This window comes from Elephantulus edwardii, unplaced genomic scaffold, assembly GCF_000299155.1.
Source record: "Elephantulus edwardii isolate Elephantulus edwardi_28Jun2011 unplaced genomic scaffold, EleEdw1.0 scaffold00315, whole genome shotgun sequence".
NCBI lineage: Eukaryota > Metazoa > Chordata > Mammalia > Macroscelidea > Macroscelididae > Elephantulus > Elephantulus edwardii.
The window spans coordinates 1,980,166-1,987,133 of record NW_006400065.1 but is presented as its reverse complement, the minus strand read 5'-3'; the positions used below and the strand labels follow the sequence as shown (position 1 = coordinate 1,987,133).

At 45.7% G+C, this 6,968-nt stretch overlaps 1 pseudogene; it reads left to right on the top strand.

Moving 5' to 3' along the window:
• The first annotated feature begins 404 nt into the window (after positions 1 to 404).
• On the top strand, positions 405 to 805 carry LOC102855748 (annotated as a pseudogene).
• The last annotated feature ends 6,163 nt before the right edge of the window (positions 806 to 6,968 follow it).

Genomic DNA, 6,968 nt, shown 5'->3' with positions numbered 1-6,968 from the left:
GGTCAGGAGGTAACGGATTTGTGAACATCATAGGACAGGTCTTCTGGTGATATGACTTTGCAGTTTTCTGTCATTTCCTCTTTAACAGTGACTCCTCTGATGTCTGTCTTCACCTAGAGGTCTGGACCAGGGCTGTCTCAGTCACTGTTGTGTCTGTCTCCAGAATCATCCAACATAGGGCTGGGCATAGAGTAAAAGGTTGGATGGGTGGATGGATGGATGGATGGACGGACGGACGGATGGAAGGATGGATGGATTGGCATAACACAACTCAAAACCAAACAAAGAACTGTTGTGACCAGTCCAGTTCCACTTGCTAGCTTTATGGAGAAGATCCGCTCACAATGCTGGTGAGGTTGGCTCAAGACAGGACAGTGTTGCTCCTTCACCAAGGATCCGCCAACATGGGCTGCGTTCGCACCAAAACTGAGGAGAAGGCAGCCTGGGTCATCATTCAGAAAACTACATGCCCCTGGGTAATGACTTCCACACCAAGAAGAATGTGTGTGAGATTGCCATTATTCTCAGTGAGATACTCTGGAACAAGATAGCAGGTGATGTCACACAGCTGATGCAGTGGGTTCAGAGAGGGCCCGTGGGAGGCATCTCCATGAAGCTCCAGGAGGAGAGAGAAAGGAAAGATCATTATGCACCAGAGGTTTCAGATCTGGATCAGGAGATCATTGAAGTAGATCCTGATACCAAAAAGATGCTGAAGCTCTTGGACTTTGGCAGTCTGTCCAACCTGCAGGTCACCCAGCCCACGGTTGGGATGAATTTCAAAACACCACGTGGAGCTGTTTGAGTGTCTGCTATGCTGTAATTTTTTTTTATTTTAATAAATGTTTACAGAGATTTTGGATTTCCGTTCATTCATTGTTGCACTTTATTCCCTGACCACCCCCCCCAATTCGCTTTTCTTTTTGAAAAGTAAAAAAAAAAATTCTTTCATTGTTATTCAATCCCTCCCCCAAAGTCCACTCCACTGTGCAGCCTTCATTCTGGACTCCCATCATGACATAATACCTAATTACATATTCCTTTTAAACAGTTCTCTCCCTCATCTTTTTCAACGCAGTATACATTATTTAATCCCCTCTTTCTCAGTCTCCCCCCAACCCCTATGTCAATCCTCTTTTATAACAGTGGCTTTTGTGACTGAGATATTACACTCAGCATTATGTCCTCCAGGGTCACCCATTTTGTGAAATATTTCATGAATTCCTTGTTTTTCAATGCATATGCTGTAATATTTTCCATAAACTTCAGCACATGCACACATACATGCCCACACACACGACTGGACAGTGTTTTCTTCTGTTGCGCATATATGGTTACTCTGTTTTTGTTATGTTCTGTCTAGTCAAAACCAATTAATTGCAAAGAAGGAGATTACCCACCTTTCTCCGTTGAAGCTGCTGGTGGATTTGAACCATGGTCCATTGAGCTGGCAGTGCAGCTCCTTACCACTAGGCCACCAGAGCACCCTATGGTTGCTATGAATTGGAACCACTTGACAGCACCTAACAAGAGTCTACAGAATCCAACTGCCAATCTTTCTCCTTTGGGATTGCAGTGTGGCTTCTTGCCTTTCCCCCCCCCTCTCTCTTTCTCTTTTCCCCCTCCCCTGCCTTATTGTGTACCATCTAATTGGATCTGACTGGTACAGGAGGAGATTGCCCCTCCTTCTCCAGTAGAGCATCTTGCGGATTCGAACCAGATACCTTTGAGATTGCAGTGCGACTTCTTGCCGCTAGACCACCTGAGCTCCCTTTCTCCTTTTTTTTTTTCTTTGGAGAGGATTCAAACGGCTAGTCTTTAATTTGACTGCTTTATTCACTGGGCCATGTGGGCTCCTCTATTTTCTTCTGGGATTCCACCATTCCAGGCATGATCCCTTTCCCCTTGGTGTTTTTGTGGATGAGTCAATTCAAGGGCATTTCTCTCCCCTGGGCCAAGTCCTTATCTGGGCCTGAGCTGTGGTTTTTCTGTGAGTACTGAGCTATCAAAAAGGATACTAATAATGAAATTCACCAGCCAGGGGGCCCTTTACCTGATTATAATCCTCACCTCTACACCCACCTCAAGGTTACTAGACTGCTGAGTCTGGCCTTGTTTACTTGTAAATTTCCCAGTTGAACTACACCTGGTAGAAATTAGTTCATGGGAGCGGAAGGCTTTCAGGTAGGTTGTGGGTGGGAAAAGGAAAAAAATGGTCACTTAAAAACCAAAAGCAGATCCACTGTCTAGGGTCCAGTCAACTCAGACTCACAGTGACCTTACAGGACAGACTAAAACTCTGCTACGGGCTTTCCAAGGTTGTAAGTCTTTGTGGAAGCAGACTGCCACATCTTTGTTCCAAAGAGCAGCTTGGTGGGTTTGAACCACTGACCTTTCAGATGAGTATTTACCCATTGCTCCATCTGGCCTCCTAAATACAACCATAGAGGAGAAAAGGTCCAAAAAAAGAGAAGCAAGAGATAAAGAGGCAGCAAGGACCCCAGAGAGACTGGGGGACATATTTGTGTAGAAGTCAAGACAGGAAGGATGAAAACCAAGAGAAAGAGAGAGAGTGCTCTTCCTGACCACAGTACCTGCAAGATCACAGTCATTGTCCTTGTCTTTGTCTTTGAAGTATCTTATTTTTTTAGGTGCTCACCTACACTATGTTATGCAGATGACACAACCCTGCTTGCTAAAACTGAGGAGGACCTGAAGCGCCTGCTGCAGAGAGTCAAGGACTGCAGCCTTCAATATGGATTGAGGCTCAATATCGAGAGGACAAAGCTTCTCACCGCTGGACCAATTGACAGCCTCAGGATGTATGGTGAAGCGATTGCGGTTGTTCACAGCTTTAGTTTGCTTGGCTCCATAATCAACACTCTTGGCACCAGCAGCCAGAAAATTAAAAAACGTATTGTAATGGGGAAAGTCTGTTGTTAGGGATTTCTCCAAAGTACTGAAGAGCAATGGTGTCACTCTGGAGACAAAGGTGTGCCTGATACAGGCCGTGGTCTTTGCAATCAGTTGCTATGCGTCAGAGAGTTGGACAATGAGTAGGGAGGATAGAAGGAGAATTGATGCCTTTAAGCTGTGGTGCTGGAGACGAGTATTGAATGTACCATGGACTGCTAAGAAAACAAACAGGTTCATCCTGGAGAGGGTTAAACTGGGCTGCTCCTTGGAGGCAAGGATTCTGAAGCTTCGTTTGACATACTTTGGACATGTTGTAAGGAGGGACAGGTCCTTGGAGAGGGACATCATGCTTGGGAGGGTTGAGGGACAGCGAAGTAGAGGAAGACCCTCTATGAGGTGGATTGATTCAGTGACTGGGGTAATTGCGGTGGGTATGTTGAAGACAGTGAGATTGGCACAAGACAGAGCCGGGTTTAGGGTTTTTGTACATAGGTCGCTATGAGTCACAAGCGACTCGACGGCACATAACAACAAACAACAACACTAACAAACACCTATACAATCCATCATATATTCATGCTCTCACCCAAATAGCTAACTCTTCAGCCTTCCAATCCTTCTCTCTGTTTCTCAAATGTGTCCCAGGACTTTTGCATGTGCTGTTTCCCCTTTCCCCAGTACTGCTCTATCTTCCCTGAGTTTTTTCACAAGGTCTGGTCCTTAACATTATCCACACATCAAACCAGCCTTCTGTGACATGCTGTTAACGAAGCCCTGTCCCTCCTGCTCTAGGGCCTGTATGTGTTGCATAGTTTTGGGTGCTGTTGGATCTATTCCACCACATCATGACCCCTTGTGGCAGAGAAGAACTGCCCCATTGGCTCTCATCTTTTTTTTTTTTTTGTTTTTTTTCAATTTTTTTTTAAAGTGTGTGTGTATGTGTGTGTGTGTGTGTGTGTGTGTGTGTGTACCGTCAAATCAGATCTGACTGGTACAGGAGGAGATTGTCCCTCCTTCCCTGGCAGAGCATCTGGTGGTTCCGGCAGAGCATCTGGTGGGTTCAAACCATGCGCCTCTGGGATTGTAGTTGCAGTTCCTTGCCACTAGGCCACCAGAGCTCCCCTTGGCTCTCATCTTTAATGAAAGAGATCACCAGGTCTTTCTCTTATGGAGTAACTGAGTTTATTTTTTTTTAACTGAGTTGATTTGAACCACCAACTTTTTAGTTAGAAGTCAAGCGTTGACCTGTTTCCCCACCAGGGCGCCTTCTCTCTCCCTGTAACCTTCCTATTTTAGAGAGGAAGAAACTGAGCCCCAGATGGTAAGTTTGCTCATTGACTTTGAGAAGTGTCGTTGTTGTTGTGTACCATTGAGTCGAAACCAAATCAAAGCTGACCCTCCCGCGGGTTTCCAGAAGCAATTTAATCGCCTGGGAGGAGACTGTCCATGTTTCTCCCATGGATCAGCTGGTGGATTAGAACCATTTACTTTTAGATTGGCAGCGCAACTGCTTACCACTAAGCCACCAAGAAACATAGGGATTCTGAATATTTTATCACAGGTAATGAAGTTTCTAATGTTAAGAAAGATTGGGTTATTCCAGTGTAAATTCTTCTCTACTGACCTCAGAATAAAGTTCCAGAAAGGCCAGTCCCTGGAGAAGGACATCATGTTTGTTAAAGTGGAGCATACGAGGAAAGAGGAAAAGCCTCAACGAGATGGACAGATACAGTAGCTGCAACAGTGGGTTTAAGGACAGCAGCGATTCGAGGACGGCCCAAGACTGAACAGAGCTCCTGTGCATTGCACAGAGGGCCTCTGTGAGTTGGAGCCACCTTGATGGCACCTCATAAAAACACCAAATTTCAGAACTATATGTAGTCCGCTATGGGGCCTGAAGGAACTGTGGCATTCATTACATGCTGGGCTGCCAACCAAAAAGTTCGCAGTTCAAATCCACCAGCTATTCCTCAGAAGAAAAATGTTCCATAAAGATTTGCGGCCTCAGAAACAATCATTTGGAATCATAGGAGTGGATTTAGTTTTGGGGGTATAAAATGTTCAATGGGGGTCTCCTTGTGATCAATCTGAACCCAATTCCTGCCATCCTTTTCTCAATCGCTCACTCCTCCCCCAGGCCTCCTTTCTCAACTCTCGAATGTGTCTCAGGGCCTTTGCACTTACTTGCTGATTCCCTTTCCTGAATTTTTCTTCCTTCTTTGCATTGCTGTAAGGTTGGCTCCTCAAAATCAAACACTGCTGTCAAATCAATTGCAAGCTCTATCAGATTTTCAAGACTGTAAATCTTTACAGACCACCACTACCTCATCATTTTCCCACAAAGAGAATAGTGGACTTGAACCATCAACCTTTCAGTTAGCAGGTCAATAGGTAAGGAACTATGCCACCAGCACGTCTCAGTTCAAGTGCCAAATCACCTTACCTTGATCATGGTCTTTCAGGTGCCCCAGACCCTCCAACCCTGGGTCCTCCCTGTCTTACATTCTCATCAATTTTTATTCTTGTTTATATATTGGCTTGTTTGCTAGATCATGAGCCTCAGAAGGAGAACTAGGGCTTGTTCTCTACTATATTTCCCAGCTTGACACACCTTGGATAGTAATATTTGTTGGCTGCTGATGATGGGAGTTGAGCCCCTACTGGCAAGTCCAGTACCATGTTGATAACCAATAGCCTATCGATCAGATCCTTGTAATCCATAACATTTTAAGGTTGGTTGTCAAGTTGATCACTGGGCTTTATTTTTCAAATTGTAGTTTGAGTGAAAGCTTACAAAGCACGTTAGTTTCTCATTCGACCATTTCCACACATTTTGTTTTGTGACATTAGTTAGAATCCTTTCCATGTAGCAGCACTCTTCCCACTTCCATCTTGTCCTTTTTTTCTGCTCCTTCCTTCTTAGGGAGCTCCAGTGCCACATAGTTTCACTAACCCAAGCGCTGAACCTCTCTGGTGGTTCAAATGCAACAGCAGCTCAGAGGGAGAATGCTGGGCCATCTCTTCCCATATGATTTACTGCTTCAAAGACCAGAAAGAGGGAGCTCTGGTAGCCTAGTGACAAGAAGCTGCACTGCAATTCAGAAGGCCTACAGTTCGAATCCACCAGATGGTCTGCTGGAGAAGGAGGGACAATCTCCAGTACACAATAAGAAGGGGGGCGGAGGGGTGGGGTGGGGGGGAGACCTGGAGGGTCGGCAATGAGCTGATTCCGACTCCAAGGCAACCAGCTTTCTGTCTTCTGAGTGTTGTGTTTTTGACATTGCTGTCCTGGGTTCGATTATATCAGAGATGATAATTATTAGGATTGCAAAACCCTTTCCGTCCTCTCCCAGAATGGCTACTGAGAAATCCAATCACAGGAAACAGCAGCTGTGTTTTTTATCTCTGTGAAACTACCCTACCCCCCTTTTTCCCAGGAATAATTATCTGAGACCCCAGGTCACTCCCCTATCTTGAAGGAAACATCTGTAAGAATCCCCTCTCCCAAGTCCCTTGTAAGAAAGTATTAAATCTCCCTCTAACTTCTAAGGTGTGTGTGTGTGTGGGGGGGGGGGTGCTGGTCTTCTGCTTGAAAGCCAGCGTGGCAGTTTCTCCGTAATAAACTGTCTTTCTTGGTCTGCACTGGGTTCTGTCCTTCCTCAGTGATCTTACAATAATAAAGATGGCACAGGATAGGACAGGGTTCAGATCTGCTATTCTTAGGGACGCTATGAGCCATATTCTGCAATCCAGCAACAATACCGCACCAATTCAACGCAACTCTCTGCCATCGTTTCGCAATAGACATAGCGGCGCCCTCCAGCGGAGGTTTCAGAGGCTGCAAATTGCATGGGAGAAGAATGCCCAGTGTTCTCTCGCAAAGCAGCTGGTGGATTCGGGCTGCCTGCCTTTGGGTTAGCAGTGAAATTGCCTCCTCATGAGGGAAGGAAGGAGGGAGAGAAGAAGGGAGGGAGGGAGGGGGAGAGAGAGAGAAGAGAGAAAGAAAAAAGAAAGAGGGGGGAGGGAGGGAATGAGGAAGGAAGGGAGGGAGG